Source organism: Pelophylax lessonae, assembly GCF_965119305.1.
Source record: "Pelophylax lessonae genome assembly, chromosome: 6".
In the NCBI taxonomy this organism is placed as follows: Eukaryota; Metazoa; Chordata; class Amphibia; order Anura; family Ranidae; genus Pelophylax; species Pelophylax lessonae.
In genome coordinates, this window is record NC_138773.1 from 50877597 (window position 1) to 50895827 (window position 18231).

The window sequence follows — 18231 nt, forward strand, 5'->3', positions numbered from 1 at the left end:
CTTCCATAATGAAGAGCTGCCTGCTCACAGTTTGTGACAGTGGAACTTCGATTCTTCTATAATGGTGACAGCAATGAGCTGAAGCTATAATGATTCCACTGGACTAAGGACAAAATTTGCATGAATATATTATGATTTCTTTTTATAGATTTACGTTAGCCCTGTGGGTTGGGTATGGGCAGGGCAACCAACCAAGTGTATGTTGCCATATAGACACCAAGAAATAAACGTATATATATACTGCATTCCTCTATAAGGAAACTTTGTGCACGATATGCGCTTCATTGTGCAGCTATTGTAAGAGCCCTGGGAAGGTCTCTTTGAATTTTTCTTTGCATCTACTTCATCTATAGTTGAGTCATTCTTTTGTATTCTCCCTGAAACACGCTGCACGGGATCCAGTCGTTGCCTTTTCAGCTATTTGTATTAAATAGTATCTTTCGACACATACACAAGGTAAGGATGTTTTGCCTTACATACCGGCACATTTTCTATCAATGGTGTTCTCTTAGGCTCCTTTCACACGGCCGCTCCGTGTGAAAGGTCCGCTGAGGGACTTTTTTTTTTTTTTTCCACGGAGCGGATGACATTTCTGTCATCCGCTCCGTGTGTCCGCATATCATCCCATCCGTTTGCGGATGATATGCGGACATAATGTATGTCTATGGCACTGCGGATGTCAGCGGATGACACTGCTGACATCCGATTTTCCTTCCTTTCCGTTTTTTACACGGAAGGAAAAATAGGGTTCTGTTCCGTTCGTAAAAACGGAACAGAACTGACAGGAGGAAAATCGGGTGTCAGCGGATGGTATTCCGCTGACACCCGCAGTGCCATTCACTTACATTATGTCCGCAAATCATCCGCAAACGGATTGGATGATTTGCGGACACACGGAGCGGCCGTGTGAAAGGACCCTTAGATGTGCTCTGTCTTTGTATTCTGATGGCCACAATGGATATCACAAAGACTTCTGTATGTTCAAGAGTTGTTGCTACCAGTGGTGGGACAAGGTCATCTGATGCCCAGGGCAAAGATGTCAAACTGTGCTGCCCCCCCCAGGTGGAGTAGTGGGTGGGCTAAAAACAGTGCTAAGCTGAAATGTATGCAGCGGTTGTGGGATGCACTAAAGTAGTGCCAATGGTTTTGGCACACCATAGTGAACTAAAGACCTTAACCACTTTAACTCCCACCTTTTTACTCCCTATGGAACAGACCATATTTTTACATTTCCGCTATGTGTCTATTCATGAGTCTATAACTTTGTAATTACTTATGATACAGAATTGACACATACACTATATTACCAAAAGTATTGGGACGCCTGCACGCACATGATCTTTTATGGCATACCAGTGTTAGTCCGTAGGGTTCAATATTGAGTATAACAGCTTCAACTCTTCTAGGAAGGCTGTCCACAAGGTTTAGGAGTGTGTCTATGGGGATGTTTGACCATTCTTCCAGAAGCTCATTTGTGAGGTTAGACATTGATGTGGACAAGAAGGTCTGGCTTGCAGTCTGTGCTCTAATTCATCCCAAAGGTGTTCTACCAGGTTGAGGTAAGAATTCTGTGCAGGCCAGTCAGCCATGTCTTTATGGACCTTGTTTTGTGCACTGGTCCAAATCATTTGGTGGAGGGGGGATTATGGTGTGGGGTTGTTTTTCAGGGGTTGGGTTTGGCCCCTCAGTTCCAGTGAAGATAACTCTTAAGGTGTCAGCATACCAAGACATTTTGGACAATTTAATTCTCCCAACTTTGTGGGAACAGTTTGGGGTTGGCCCCTTCCTGTTCCAACATGACTGTGCACCAGTGCACAAAGCAAGGTTCATAAAGACATGGATGAGCGAGTTTGGGGTGGAGGAACTTGACTGGCCTGCACAGAGTCCTGACCTCAACCCAATAGAACACCTTTGGGATGAATTAGAGCCAAGCCTTCTCTTCAACATTAGTGTATAACCTCACAAATGCGCTTCTGGAAGAATGATCAAACATTCCCATAGACATACTCCTAAACCTCGTGGACAGTCTTCCCAGAAGAGTTGAAGGTGTTATAACTGCAAAGGGTGGGCTAACTCAATATTAAACCCTACAGACTAATTCTGGGATGCCATTAAAGTTTTGGTAATATAGTGTATATTGTTGTTTGGGGCGACAAACAGGGCTTTCTTTTGATCCTAAGGTCTTCCAGTATTTTTTTATTTATTTATTTATTTGCATTTTAAGAAGAAAAATAATACAAATTTGAAAAGAAATAGAATTTTTTTTCAAGTTTGATCAGAAATATTTTGAACACCAGTACCAAACTATAAAACATATACATTTTATTATGCTGCTTGTTCTACTTAGTGCAATATTAAAATTAATGTTTTGCTACAAAGCATGTTAATGTTATTTACAAAAGAAATAAAGTTGTTGTTTTTTTTTTTTGCATATATTTCATTTTTCTCATTATGCATTCGTAATTTAAAGTTCTTACTGATTTAAAATAAAACAGATATACCCTAAACTACATTTTTTTTTTTTTTTTAAAGTAAACCCTTAAAGATAGCAATGTACATACGTATGTACTGTATAATATTTGTTTTCCAACAAATAATTAAAAAAAGAAACATGGAACAGGAGATGAAACTGTTAAATAGTGCTTATAGAGGGTGATCTACTGAAATTAATGGGTTAAGTATTAAAATAAGGGCATATCCTCGTTAAATAAGTTAGTGATGAGTTAGCTAATTCCCTGCGCACACAATAAACATTCTTCTGTGTTAGCTGCAGCTCTCCCACACATAGATTGCTGTCTGTCAGGCAATGAAGATTATAAGACAGCTAGTGTGTTACCTATGTTAAAGGATAAGGGTTCACCTTTTGTAACATGTTACATGTTATACCCATATTCAGGGTGTAACATGTAACATGATACAAATCCACTGACCTCCAAACTTCCTCAGCTCCCTGATGTGACAGGCGGCCAGCGATCTTCTTCCCCAGCTCTCTGTCACACTCTGTAAAGAATGTGGCAGTGTGGGGCTCCGCTCGCCTGGCCACATCACTCAATTACAGAGTTCTGCTATTAGAAAACAACAAGGTCCGGCACCCTTTGCGGCTGTCAGCTTATAGTTCTCAATGAACTACCACGGCCAGGGGCAGACTGGCAACTTACGGCCCAGGGGGCAAGTACAAACCAAAGGCCCATGGTGCAGCGACTCGGCCCACTCCCTCTCTCTATTTTCCCGTCCTCATCCTGACCCCCATTCCAAGCTGAAGCTCCGCTCCAAATACTCTCTACTTACCAGCTGAATCCGGGTTCCTGACCTGGCCAGCAGGGGGTGGTTGGGTGGAGCTGGGGGAGAATAATCTCCAGTGTGGCATGGAACCGGCCTCTGCTCAGACACAGTTTACACCATCCATGCTGGGACGAGGAGGCCTGCGCTCTGTCCTTGTCTTCAACCCACACTCAGTAGGTCAGTGGTGGGGACTTTTTACTTCTCTTCACCAGGAATCCTTTAAGCATGTCTATGGCAGAAGCAGTGCAGCCTTTTTACAGGACATCAGAATGGCCCAGGGGGCAATTGCCCCCCTGACCCCTGGCCCAGTCCTCCCCTGACCACGGCGCTGTTGAGCACTGGGGTAGTTCATTGATGCCAAACAGCTTACACAGAGTTTGCAAGAGCCCTGCATAGCATCCACGATCTGTTGATCATGGGTGCAATACTTTCCAGGCTCCCAACCAAAAAAATAATAAATGCACATTTTTTTTTACCTGCAAAAAGACTTGCATTTATTATTATTAAAAAAAAAGGTGAACTTATTGTTTAATGTTTACAAATGTTACACTGAATGATCACTTTAATTGGCTGTTACAGTGATCATTCAGTGAGGAAGGCTTCTGACTGGCTCCCAATCCTGGGATTGGCAGCTTATCTTCCTACAGACACCGGGTCTCATGGGGCTGTGCAGGGAGGGAGCAGGGGAGATAAGAAACTGCAGACAGTTTCCTGGGCATACAGGAGATGCCTTGTCTACAGAGAAGGAGATTTTATGGAAATGTGTAACATGCTTAAGGTAGGCAACTGGTTAATAGTGGTGCACATTTTGTCCCGCAGAAAAATATGGGCTAACAGAGGTGAAGGAAGAAATGCCGGGACATTTGTGTGTGGTAAAAGTGTCAGAGAATCTTTGCCCCAGCAGCTATAAAAGTCCTTCTAACAGGAAGGAAACTGCAGTGTCAGTGGTGCAGCTGGAGAACTGAGCTGCCTTAAGCTCCCAGTGCACCCTCTCCCCCACTACATTGTATTGTGTCAAAGGAACATGCCTGTCACCATTAGGGGTTGGGCTCGAAGACCAGTAGCTATAGCAGTGTAAGCTGAAAAACAAGATGGGATAAATGAGGGTGTGTGAAAAACAGCCGATCCCAAGTTTGAAATACTTACCCACCAGTCTGCTAACAAACCAAAATAAACCTGTCTAACAAATAAGTTAAAAGCAGGAGTTTAGTTAACACATATTTGCAAATGCATGCGGAAGCTGCAAGGCCAGCGACAAGGCATCCTGCGTTCTTGCAGAACCTAACACTAAATAACACTGCTCAACCTGAGTGTATAAGTGTCTTCACAAAGGGAAGTACATGCTTGCTAATAGGTGGATTGGAAACAGATGGGATTGGAGAACGCCCAATCCTCCCCCACCTGCTCCAATCCACGACTGGCAATGAAAAACGCATGGCTGCACAAAAAAGCCATGGGGTGCAAACTAAATGTGATCAGCTGGGAGACACACACCCCCATCCCTTTAGTAAAGATGCCATAGGCAAATGGGGACTTTGAGTGAGACACCCGCCTGTAAAGCAAGCGTCTCCATCCCTAGTAGGATACAAGAAATGGGCAATTTGAGACTTTATATGAGAACTGGCGAGCACTGCACAGTGTCTCCATCCCTGTCAATTGAAAAACAAGATGGGATAAATGAGGGTGTGTGAAAAACAGCCGATCCCTAGTTTGAAATACTTACCCACCAGTCTGCTAACAAACCAAAATAAACCTGTCTAACAAATAAGTTAAAAGCAGGAGTTTAGTTAACACATATTTGCAAATGCATGCGGAAGCTGCAAGGCCAGCGACAAGGCATCCTGCGTTCTTGCAGAACCTAACACTAAATAACACTGCTCAACCTGAGTGTATAAGTGTCTTCACAAAGGGAAGTACATGCTTGCTAATAGGTGGATTGGAAACAGCAGTGTAAGCTTACACAGGAACCCGCAGGATAGGAATACAAGCAGGTCAACCAGGCAGATGACGCAGGCTTCCCTGAGGTGCGGTGTAACTGTACCTCAACCCACACTGTGCTTGTGGACTTCCATCAGTATACGGCTTCCTACAGTCTTGAATATATATACCAGATTTTACCAGCCGTCCTACATACAAAGCTAGCCAACAACTTAGCTTGTACTAGAATCTCCATTTATTGAACAGTCACACTGTTATATATAGCATGGGCCTCCCCTTCCTGATCAGATTACCACACACAAGTAAGGGGTTGCCTGATTACATTATCATATGCAGATGCAATTGTATACAGAAATAAAATTAACATATCTAAAGAACAATCAGCACAAACAGTATACTTTTTCCACCCAGCAACTAATAGATGGCAATGATTCAATCAACCTTAGCCAATTAACTAGCAGACTTTCTGTCCCCGAGCTCCTCAAATACAATACACATTATCTCAATACACAAATGATAGGGAAAGCCTGTCTCTGACATTGAAGGACATGGAACAGAAGCCAATGTGATTAGCTCTTTAAATGATCATGTTCAGAATCAAACAGAAATAGTCCTCACATATTTCTTGAGAGATATTGTTGATAAATGTTACTCTCCCATTTGAAGTTATCCAAACCATAAAGTATCTGTCTTCCACTCCCAGTGACGGTTAGTACCGTCACATGCGGAATCTAAGTACTAACCGGTGTTCACCAGAGCTCCCGATGGTGGAGATGGATTTTGCTGCATGTTAGCACCAGGTCACGGTCCTCACCAGGAGGTGAGCAAGTCAAATGTCGATAACAGATGATAGCGAGGATACGGATGGCAGCAGGAGAGACAAGCGAGATATTGGCTGGTGAAGGCACAATACTCTGGCAACCAGGAAGTGCAGATACATGGCTTAAATCAGGAAGTTCATGGGAGCAGCAAAGGGTTCAAAGTTCAAGGCAATTAAGATTCATGGCAGGATCATTCAAGGATTTGTCCAGGGAGCTGCCCAGGGAGCTGTCCAGCATTCCAGGTGGCTCAGTAAGTAGAGTCATTGCCAGACACAATGGAAGTCCCAGGTTCATGTACGGGTCCTGACAGTATTCCCCTCGCTGGATGTCTTAAGACCAGGTTTAAGAGGAAACCTCTGGTGGAATTTGTTTGTCAATCTAGGGACATGAACATTTTCTGCAGGCTCCCAAGAATTTTCTTCTGGACCATATCCTTCCCATTGAACCAGATACTGTAATTTGTTCCTAAAGATCCTGGAGTCAAGAATTCTCTCCACCACACATTCTTCTTCACCCTGTACATCAACAGGTGGAGGAGGTGGAAGAATTCTTCCAGAAAAAGGATTTTCCTTAAATGGTTTGAGTAGCGATATGTGAAAAACTGGGTGAATTTTCATACTGTCAGAAAGTTTTAAACGGAAAGTGAGCAGAAATCTGGAAAGGTCCCACAAACTTTTGTCCCAACTTTACAGATGGAACATGGACCTTCAAATTTTTGGTTGATAACTAAACTTTGTCACCCATCTGGAAGGTAGGAAGTGATCTGCGATGTCTATCAGCAGCCTTCTTGTAACATTCCTGAGCCTCCCTCAAAGTCTCAGTCAATGTCTCCCGATTCTCTTGCAGCATAGTTGATCTGTTAGCTACAGCAGGAATTGGAGTTGAGATAGGGTGATCAGGAATAAAAACTGGATGATACCCATTGTTTAACAAAAACAGGCTTTGAGAGGTTGAGCCATGTCTAGAATTGTTATAAGAAATCTCTGCCGTCGGAAGATAGTCCACCCAGTCATCCTGAAGATAACTAACAAAATATCAAAGGTACTGCTCTAAAGTTTGATTGGTCCTCTTGGTCCTCTCGGTCTGGCCATTAGACTGAGGATGAAAAGCAGAAGACAGGTTGATTGCTACTCCTAAAGCTGAGCAAAAGCGTTTCCAAAACTTTGAAGTAAACTGTACTCCTCGATCTGACACCACATCTTCAGGAATTCCCTTTAGTCTGAAGACTTCTCGAACCATCAACTCTGCAGTTTGTTCAGAAGAGGGTACCCCCTTTCTCGGTATAAAGTGAGCCATCTTGATGAGCTGATCGACTACCAAGATAGTGGTCATTTCTTTTGAGGGGGGTAAATCAAACACAAAGTCCATAGAAATTGACCCCCATGGTCTTTATGGGATAGGAAGTGGTTGGAGCAACTCCAAAGGAGAAGCTTGAGGTGTCTTTTATTGCGTGCACAGGTCAGGCACAAGGCTACATACCTTTTATATCTTTCTTGTACCCAGGCCACCAAAAGGAACGTGATAAAAGTTCCTCTGTTTTAGAAACTCCAAATTGTCCAGCAAGTTTTGAGTCATGACTCAACTGTAGGACTTCCACCCGAGCAGACTCAGGTACATAGAGGCGATGTGTTTGAATCCAAAAGCCATTCTTGTACTCAAGTATGATGTTCGTAGGAGGATTATTGAGGAGTGAGTCATTCTTGTACCTTTCTTTGAGGAAACTCAAGAATGCCTTTGAAGTTACCTAGGAAGGCACTTAGGAAGTTCTTTTGAGGCAGGATTGTGCATTCAGAGTTGTTTTCCTGGAAAGTCCCTGATAACATCAATGATAAGGCATCAGCCTTACCAGTTCTTGATACGTCAATATGAGATAATAAAATTAAATCTAGAAAAGAACAGCAACCAAGGTGCTTGTCTAGAAGAAAATCTTTTGGCAGAACAAATGAATTCTAGATTTTTGGGATCAGTGAGAACAGTCACAGGATGCTTAGTACCTTCCAGAAGATGCCTCCATTTAGAAAAGGTTTCCTTAATTGCCAGTGCCTCTTTATTCCCGATGTCGTAGTTCCTCTCGGCTGAAGACATTAAACGAGAGAAGTAAGCACAAGTAAGAAGCTGCATCTTTTTACCGCTTAAAGATAGTGCCCACAGCAGAGTCAGAAGCATCCACTTCCACGACAAAAGGTAACTCAGGATTGGGATGTACCAATACTGATGCACAAATAAAAAGAGTCTTTAACTTAACAAAAGCAGCCTGAGCATCAGATGACCACAAAAGGGCCCCCCTTTCTTTGTCAGCTGTGTAATCGGAGCTATCACCTTAGAGAAATTTCTTATGAATTTCCTGTAGAAATTGGCAAACCCGACTAATCATTGAATTTCCTTAATGTTTCCAGGGACAGGCCAATCTACTACTGTTTTAATCTTCTCAGGATCCATGCTTACTCCATCTGGAGAAATGATATACCCCAGAAACTGCATCTGGGATTGTTCAAACTCACATTTCTCCAATTTGATATAGGGTTGATTCTGCCTTAATCTTTCAAGGACAGTGCAAACGAGCTGGCGATGCTCCTCTAGGTTATCAGAAAAAATGAGGATGTCATCCAAATAAGCATGTACAAACTGTTCCAACAGATCTTGAAAAACATCTTTGATGAAGTGTTGAAAAGTTTCAGGGGCATTACAAAGACCAAAAGGCATAACCAAGGACTCGAAATGTCTGTATCTGGTTCTAAAGTTCCATTCATCTCCTTGACAAATACGAATAAGATTATATGCCTCCTCGTAAGTCAAGCTTTGTAAAAATTTTGGCAGAACGAAGTCTTTCCAACATTTCAGAGATCAACGTGAGAGGATAACGGTTTTTAACCACTTGCCGACTGCCTAACGCCGATCTACGTCGGCAGTCAGCCCCTCATAGGCAAAGTGACATAGGGCTACGTCACTAGCTTGTGAGGGTCTAGGGAGCGAGCGCGCGCCCCCGGAGGCGCGCTCCCGCTCCCGCGTGGTCACGGACCCCCCCACGCGTGTGACCAGCGGACCCGATGTCCGCTGGTCACTCGGCGATCGGCGGGGGAGAGGGAGAATGTCAGGCAGCTTGTGTAAACAAGCTGCCTGTCATTCTCCTCGCTGTAAAGACACTGATAAAAAGGATCTAGTATGTAGATCCGTTGATCAGTGTCCTTACAGCTCAAGCCACAGCCAATCACAGTAGAAAGCACGCCCCTAGGGATACACACAGCCCCTCCCTTCCAAATAAAGTTAACCCCTTCACAACCAGTGTATTTTTACAGTAACAGTGCATATGTATAGCACTGATTACTGTAGAAATGTCACTGGTAACCCCAAAAGTGTCACAAATGTCAGTCAAGGGTCCGATCTGTCCGCCCCAATGTCGCAGTACCGCAAAAAAAATCGCAGATCGCCGCCATTACCAAATTTAGATTTTTACTTTTTTTTGGGGGGGAATTTCATATAAAAAAATGTGAAAAATATTGTTATTTTTGCAAAATTGACGCTCTTTTTTTGTTTATAGCGCGTGATCAAAAAATCGCACAGGTGATCAAATACCACCAAAAGAAAGCTCTGTTTGTGGGAAAAAAAGGACGTCAAATTCGTTTAGGTACAGCGTCGCACGACCGCGCAATTGTCCGTTAAAGTCACGCAGTGCCGAATCGCAAAATACCCCCTGGTCAGGAAGGGGGTAAAATCTTCCGGGGCTTAAGTGGTTAATAGTAATTCTATTCATGTGCCTGTAATCAATGCATTGACGCAAGGTGGAGTCTTTTCTTTATACAAAGAACAGGGCTGTTCTGTTGAAACAGGGATGTTGAGTGATAAATAATCAAAAGTGATCAGCGCTGCTATCTTTGTGACAATTTCCCGAATAGTTTATAAAAGTCACAACTGTGCAAATGATGTATGTGCAAAATTGCCAATATTAATCCAATAATCAACGACAATCAATGGATAATGCAAATAAAGTCCTTTGTGCAATAGAGGATAAATTATATGCCTAATAGATAAATAAATAAATAGTGCTTAGGTGCATACATCAATAGTCCTTAAGTGCATATAACCAAAGTACTGTTGTGCTCCACTTGCTTGAATCAAAGTGCTGGTGCTCCCCCTTATGGTTCCCTATTTACCAGAGGTAGATGGATATCAAGCTTTGAATTGTATGTAATCTCTTAGTGTATGTCCAGAGATCCTAATAGGAGCAGCCTTTTGGATATCAATTGTTGGGGGAAATCCTTTGTAACAGTAGCTCATGGATCCAGAGTGCCCTCATGAAAATATAAAGCCATCCATGGTGAGGTACGTATAAATGGTATGTTTATTTAAATAAAAGAAACCTTCTTACAAACATCTATTTAAAATAAGCAAGGCACGGCTCGGTGGTTGCGCGGGACGCTTCAGCCAATTGCTAGATGCGTTTCGCCCTCCTCCCAGGGCTTCATCTGTAGCTCAGCAGGATGAGCAAAACAAAGGACTTTATTTGCATTATCCATTGATTGTCGTTGATTATTGGATTAATATTGGCAATTTTGCACATACATCATTTGCACAGTTGTCACTTTTATAAACTATTCGGGAAATTGTCACAAAGATAGCAGCGCTGATCACTTTTGGTTATTTATCACTTTAAAGGCACTAGCACTTTATTTTTCAGCAGCAGCTACAATTGCACATTAACACATTATTTACATTTATATATCCACTATTTACCATAAGACTCCGTTCACACTATGTCGGATCCGACTTTGGGGCGACCTGTGAAGTCGCGTGCAGGGCGACTTCGGCGCGACTTGCACTGACTTCATAAAATGAATGTCTATGCAAGTCGCTCCAGGTCGCCCGAAGTAGTACAGGACCCTTTTTCTTGTGTCGCTCCTATTAGAACCGTCCCTGTACTACACTATGGGACGCGACGGACCGCGACTTGTCAGGCTGACCAAGTCGCGGTCCATGTCGGATCAGTGTGAATGGGCTGTAAGCACGAGGTTATTTATCTCTTTTTCAGGGATGTTGAGTGTCTAATAAATCCCTTCTCCAAATTTTCATCAAGCCACTCCCTGAGCACCTTTAATTCAGGTTCTGACAGATTAAATAGACGGCTGAAAGGTATTTCTGCCCCTGCCCCAGCTCAATGGGGCAATCATACAGGCGATGAGGAGGTAACTGGTCAGCATTCTTCCTTTTACAGACATCCTGAAAATAATGATATTGTGGAGGCAGGTTGTGAAAAGACTGTGTGGTAACCACATCCAACGGTGACTCCTTGATTGGTGGAGAACTAGTTTGACAAGGCTCTCTACTGTATTCCTCACAATGGGGGGGAAGTAAAATGTATAACCCGTGCGTCCCAATTGATTGAGGTATTATGGGTGGAGATCCAAGGAATGCCCCAGATGACAGGAAATTTAAGTGATGTAATTAACTTTAAACTGATGGTCTCACGATGGTCAGCCTCAAATTGGAGAACCTGAGGGACTGTTTCATGGGTAATAGGTCCTGAATTTAAGGGTGAACCATCCACCGTCTCCATATCGATAGGGGCAGATTTATTTCTTGTTTGAATATTATTGTTTCTGGCAAAGTCTATGTCAATAAAGTTTCCCCCTGCACCAGAGTCCAGCATAGCAGAGCAAGGAATCTCAACACCCTCAAAAATTAGTTTAATAGGGAGGACAAAATGAGGTAGTGAAGAATTTAATTTATTTTCTTCCTGGACCAATGGGGAGATTGGAGACTGGCTAATGGAGTTTATTTGTTCAGGCATGATCACATCAACTGACGCAATTGTTCTTCTAACTTTGTTAGGACAGTTAACTGCGTAATGACCAGAATCTCCACAGTAAAGACATAGGTTCTCAGAACGTCTTCTTTCTATCTCCTGAATGGAAATGGATCACTCAATTGCATCTACCTGCATTGGCTCAGGAGTGTTGAAATCCAGAGAAACGTTGAAATCCTGCAGAACAAATGGAGTAACAGAGAAACGCATGCCACTCTTACTTGCAAACATTCCCAGCCTCTCCTTCCTCCTTTCTGTAAGTCTCTGATCAATTCTGATACATAACTGGATGAAGGCATCAAGATCTTTAGGAGTCTCAACTCTAGCAAGCTCATCCTTAACCTGTTCAGAAAGCCCTCGTGGAACTGGCTCTTTTGTGCAGCAGGGTTCCAAGTAGTATCTGGGACCCAACATCTGAATTCTGCTGTGTTCTCAGCGACAGAGCCTTTACCTTGCCTCAGACTATGCAGCTTTGCTTCGGCAGTAGCACAGCGGTTGGGATCATCAAAAACCTGATTCATTGCGGTCAAAAAGGTCTGCAGATTATTTAAAGTGGCACTATCCTTTTCAATATATGGGGAAGCCCAAGCTAGAGCTTCTCTAGTCAGAAGTTCAAGAATAAAGGTTACCTTCCTTTTCTCAGAAGGAAATGCAGCAGGGTGCGTTTGGAAATATAAACGACACTGATTTAGGAAACCTCTATAATGATGGCCGTCTCCATTAAACATACTGTAGATGGTAGAGGCTGAGGCATATGTGTGCTAGTATAAACCAAGATATAGAAATCGGCGCAACTGTACAAGTATGTGTCCTAAAGTGACAAGTGCATAACTAATTATATATTTGTAAATTGCAGAAAAAATATATATAATAAATACAAAAAAAGTGCACAGTGCTAGATGATAAGTGATACCAATATACACCTACACAAGACTATACAGTGGTGATCGAAAGTTTGGGCACCCCAGGTAAAAATTTGTATTAATGTGCATAAAGAAGCCAAGGAAAGATGGAATAATCTCCAAAAGGCATCAAATTACAGATTAGACATTCTTATAATATGTCAACAAAAGTTAGATTTTATTTCCATCATTTACACTTTCAAAATAACAGAAAACAAAAAAATGGTGTCTGCAAAAGTTTGGGCACCCTGCAGAGGTAATATCTAGTACTGCCCCCTTTGGCAAGTATCACAGCTTGTAAACGTTTTTGTAGCCAGCCAAGAGTCTTTCAATTCTTGTTTGAGGTATCTTTGCCTATTCTTCCTTACAAAAGTCTTCCAGTTCTTTGAGATTTCTGGGCTGTCTGTCACGCACTGCTCTTTTAAGGTCTGTCCATAGATTTTCAATTATGTTGAGGTCAGGAGATTGTGAAGGCCATAGCAAAACCTTCAGTTTACGCCTCTTGATGTAATCCCTCGTGGATTTTGAGGTGTGTTTAGGATCATTATCCACTTGTAGAAGCCATCCTCTCTTTAACTTCAGCTTTTTCACAGATGGCATCAAGTTACCATCCAAAATTTGCTGACGTTTTATTGAATACATTTTTCCTTCTACTCGTGAGATGTTCCCTGTGCCACTGGCTGCAATACAACCCCAAAGTGTGATTGATCCACCCCCATGCTTAACAGTTGGACAGAGGTTCTTTTCATTAAATTCCGCGCCCCTTTTTCTCAAAACGTACCTTTGCTCATTTCCACCAAAAAGTTAAATTTTAACCTCATCGGTCCACAGAACTTGTTTCCAAAATGCATCAGGCTTGTCTATATGTTCATTTGCAAAGTTCAAACGCTGATTTTTGTGGTGAGGACGTAGAACAGGTTTTCTTCTGATGACTATTCCATGAAGACCATATTTGTACAAGTATCTCTTTATAGTGGAATAGTGTACCACAACTCCAGTGTCTGCCAGATCTTTCTGGAAAGATTGTGCATTCAAACGTGGGTTTTGAATTGTTTTTCTCACAATCCTGCGAGCTGTTGTGTCTGATATTTTTCTTGGTCTTCCAGATTTTGCTTTAACTTCCACTGTTCCTGATGACTGCCATTTCTTAATTACATTCTGAACAGAGCATATTGACATCTGAAAACGCTTTGCTATCTTCTTATAACCTTCTCCAGCTTTGTGAGCGTCAACTATTTTCAGTTTCAGTTTTCTAGACAACTACTTAGAAGATCCCATGGTGCTGATTGTTGGGGCAAGGTCAGATGAGTCTGGGCATTTAAAACCTTTGAGATTGACATCACCTGGTCTTCCCAGACGATGATTGAGAACAATCCATGACACTGGCAGGTCTCAACCTTGCAAAGGGGGCAGTGCATGCTATATATTCTGCAGGGTGCCCAAACTTTTGCAGACGCCATTTTTTTGTTTTCTGTAATTTTGAAAATGTCAAAGATGGAAATAAAATCTAACTTTTGTTGACATATAAGAATGTCTAATCTGTAATTTGATGCCTTTTGGAGATTTTTCCATTTTTCCTTGGCTTCTTTATGCACATTAACCACTTTACCGCTATGTACCGGAGTACTACTGCGGCAAAGTGGCTCGTTCCCGTCTGACGACGTAGACCTACGTCGCCAGACTCCTCCCCCTGTAGGCGGCGCTCGCGCGCCACCGGAGGTTCGCTCCCGCTGTTTTCATTCACAGCGGGAGTCGGGCCAGGGGAGGAGCAGCGGCGATCGCCGCTGCTCTGCCCCGATCGTCGGGGAATCCAGTTTGGAGATCCGCCCGCCTGTGTAAACAGAGCGATCGGATCTGCTCAGTGACAGGGAGTGACAGATCGGAGTGTTCAGCATAGCTGGACATCCGATCTGTCCCTGTCTCACACAGTCACCTCCCCCCCCCCACACGTCAGTAAGCACCAGGCATACATTAACCCCTCCCTCTCCAATAAAATTAACCCCTTCCCTGCCAGTGTAATTTTTACAGTAACAGTGCATATTTATAGCACTGATTACTGCAGTAATGTCACTGGTACTCCCAAAAGTGTCAAAAATGTCAGTCAAGGGTCCGATCTGTCCGCAAAAATGTCGCAGTCCCGCAAAAAAAAACGCAGATTGCCGCCATTACTCGTTAAAAAAAAATCCACCAAAAATGACAGAAATCTTTCCCTTTGTTAGTAAACGCAATAACTTTTGCGCAAACCAATCAAAATACGCTTATTGCGATTTTTTTTACCAAACATGGGTAGCAGAAAACAAATTGGCCAAAAATTTAAAAAAAATTGGTTTTTACATCTTTTTTGGGGGGAATTTCATATAAAAAATGTTAAAAATATTGTTATTTTTTCAAAATAAACGCTCTTTTTTTGTTTATAGCGCAAAAAGTAAAAATCGCACAGGTGATCAAATACCACCAAAAGAAAGCTCTGTTTGTGGGAAAAAAAGGACGTAAATTTAGTTTGGGTACGGTGTCGCATGACCGCGCAATTGTCAGTTAAAGTCGCACAGCGCCGAATCGCAAAAAGTGGCCCAGACGTAAGACAGCAAAATGCTCTAGTGGTAAAGTGGTTAATACACATTTTTACCTGGGGTGCCCAAACTTTCGATCACCACTGCATGCATGGGATCAAATGTTCAAACATGCAATAGTTGAAATAATTAATGCAATAATGTGCTTGACCATGAACTAATAAAATTATCTGTGCAAAATACCACTCAGAAAATTAAGTGTCAAATTGTGCAATGTCACTGAATAAATAAATAAATAAATAAATAAATAAATAAATATCCACAATTCATAACAAAATCAATAAAAAACAAACAAACAAAAAAAACAATATATGTAGATTCTCATAAATAGTGATTTAAATCAAATTAATAATGGTCCTCAAAAGTCCCAAGACAAAGTCCAATGAAGTGCAACAGAAAAAATATTGTGCAAAATGTGCAAACTGTGTGACTCTTCAGAGGTAAAGTGCAAATTGTGCCAACTCTTCAAAGGTGGTGTGCCCAGTGAGGCGCCCTTTGTGCTGCTTCCACCAGTCACCCACTAAAATGACTCACCGGATGGAATGGCTGGTCAAGCTATGAACCAGCAGTAGCGCTTTTTGAATATATAGATCTGATTTTCACTTCACTCAGTCCTCCTCAGACCCACAGCCGTATGGATCAAGGTAGGGATGTATAGGAGAAAGGATATGCTAACATAGTGTGATTCCATATATATAAAAAACACTTTTATTCAATATAAAGTACACTCACATTTTAAAATTGTCTTCCTGACACTAAGATTTATAGTGGAGTTGCGATATCAGATATTCATATAGGCATTCCTGTGTTTTCTTAATTCTCCCTCTCCGGCTACACTGTGTCCCGCCGTGAGACTGAAACTGTTATGCGCAGTGTGTTCCCACTTCTTAGACACGCCCAACTAGTTTCGTCGTAGTGACGTCTTCATGGAGCGGCAGGAAGTAGGAGACACTGCGCCATTTTATATCAGGACAGCCGACCGTCCATCTTTTACCTCCTCTAATTTTAGACTATTGCTTTTTCTCAGTTGATTCCTATAATAAATATCAAACTATCTCTTCCTCAATCCCATCTATAAAGCTTCTGGATTACTTAGAAAATTACTTCATGATTTTGATATATATTATAAATATATATATATTCAGTGTGTTTGTTATTCATTCCTTATCCACCAGAGGGCAAGTTCAGAAAAGTTACTATTAAATCTATATCTGACCTCCATTCAGTTGCAAGAAAATAATCTTTATACATAACAATTCTATAAATAAATTAAAATTATTATGATTATTAAATACTAAACACATTAAAATTAAAACAGATTCCAATGTTATTATAAATACAATCTGATGAAAATTCATTATTATTTTCAATATTATGTTCTCAAAAAAACTTTTTATATATAGTATTAATTGATGCCTATAAATTTTACTCAGGGGAAACAAGTTTTTTTTCTAGATGACTATATTAGTTTAAAATAAATAAATAAATTACATGGAATTAAATTGGCTCATATATAATATTGTATATTACGTATATCAATAATTCTTCTATATTTAAAGGCACGGTAATTCAATTGGTTCATTATAATATTATATATTTTGTATGCCGATAAATTTATATTTAAAGATACAGTATCAAGAAAAATTAATCTATTCATTATACTGTTATTTTCCATGTTGTTTTTGAACATTCTGGATCTATAAATATTACTTAAAAGTTGGTGAGGAAACAGTTAAGATCTATATTAACCACTTTAACCCCGGAGCATTTTCCTGCTTAATGACCAGGCCACTTTTTTTAACTTGGCACTGCATGACTTTAATTGACAATTGCCCGATCATGCAATGCTGTACCCAGACGAAATGTACGTCCTTTTTTCCCCACAAACAGAGCTTTCTTTTGGTAGTATTTGATCACCTGTGCGATTTTTATTTTTTTGCAATATTAATAAAAAAAGAGCGAAAATTTTGAGAAAAATTTACATTTTCCAATTTGACAAAAAAACATCCAATTTATATATTTTTGTCATATATTTAGGCCAAAATGTATTTAGCTACATGTCTTTGACAAAAAAATTCTCAATGAGCTTATTTTTAACCACTTTAAGACTGGAAGATTTCACCCCCTTCCAGGCCATATTTTGCGATTTGGCACTACGTTACTTTAACGGACAATTGCGCGGTAGTGCAACGCTGTACCCAAATTAAATTTATGTCCTTTCCCCCCCCCCCCACAAATAGAGCTTTCTTTTGGTGGTATTTGATCACCTGTGCGATTTTTAATTTTTGAAAAAAAGAGCGACAATTTTGAAAAAAAAAAAAAAACAATATTTTTCACATTCTGCTATATAACATTCCCCCCAAAAATTTACAAATCAAAATTTTCTAACATTTTAGGCCAATTTGTTTTCTGCTACATATTTTTGGTAAAAAAAAAATTGCAATAAGCGTATTTTAATTGGTTTGCGCAAAATTTACTAACTACGGGAAAGATTTGGCATTTTTATTGTTTTTGTTTTTTTACTAGTAGTGGCGGCAAATTTTAGGGGGACTGTGACATTGCGGCGGACAGATCGGACCCCTAACTGCCTTTTTTTACACTTTTGGGGGGGAACAGTGACATTACAACAGTAATCAGTGCTAAAAATATGCACTGTTACTGTAATAATGACACTGGCAGCGAAGGGGTTAACACTGTTGGTGATCAAGGGGTTAAATGTGTGCCTCATGCTTACTGACGTGTGTGGGGAGTTGTGTGACACAGACAGAGATCGCAGGTTCAGCTATGCTGAATCCTGTGATCTGTCCCTGTCTGTCACAGAGAAGATCCGCCTGCTTTGTTTACACAAGCAGGTGGATTTTCTCAGTCCTTCCCCGACGATCGGGGAAGAGAGACGGTGATCGCCGTCTCTCCTCTCC

General features: G+C 41.2%; 1 protein-coding gene across 1 annotated transcript in view; it reads left to right on the plus strand.

Moving 5' to 3' along the window:
• The first annotated feature begins 387 nt into the window (after positions 1–387).
• Positions 388–18231, plus strand: part of LOC309557339 (NXPE family member 4-like) — a 158876-nt gene continuing 141032 nt past the window's right edge. Inside the window, exon 1 of the mRNA XM_082260015.1 lies at positions 388–456. The gene's annotated coding sequence lies outside the window, so the exon portion shown is untranslated. The remainder of the gene's footprint in view (positions 457–18231) is intronic.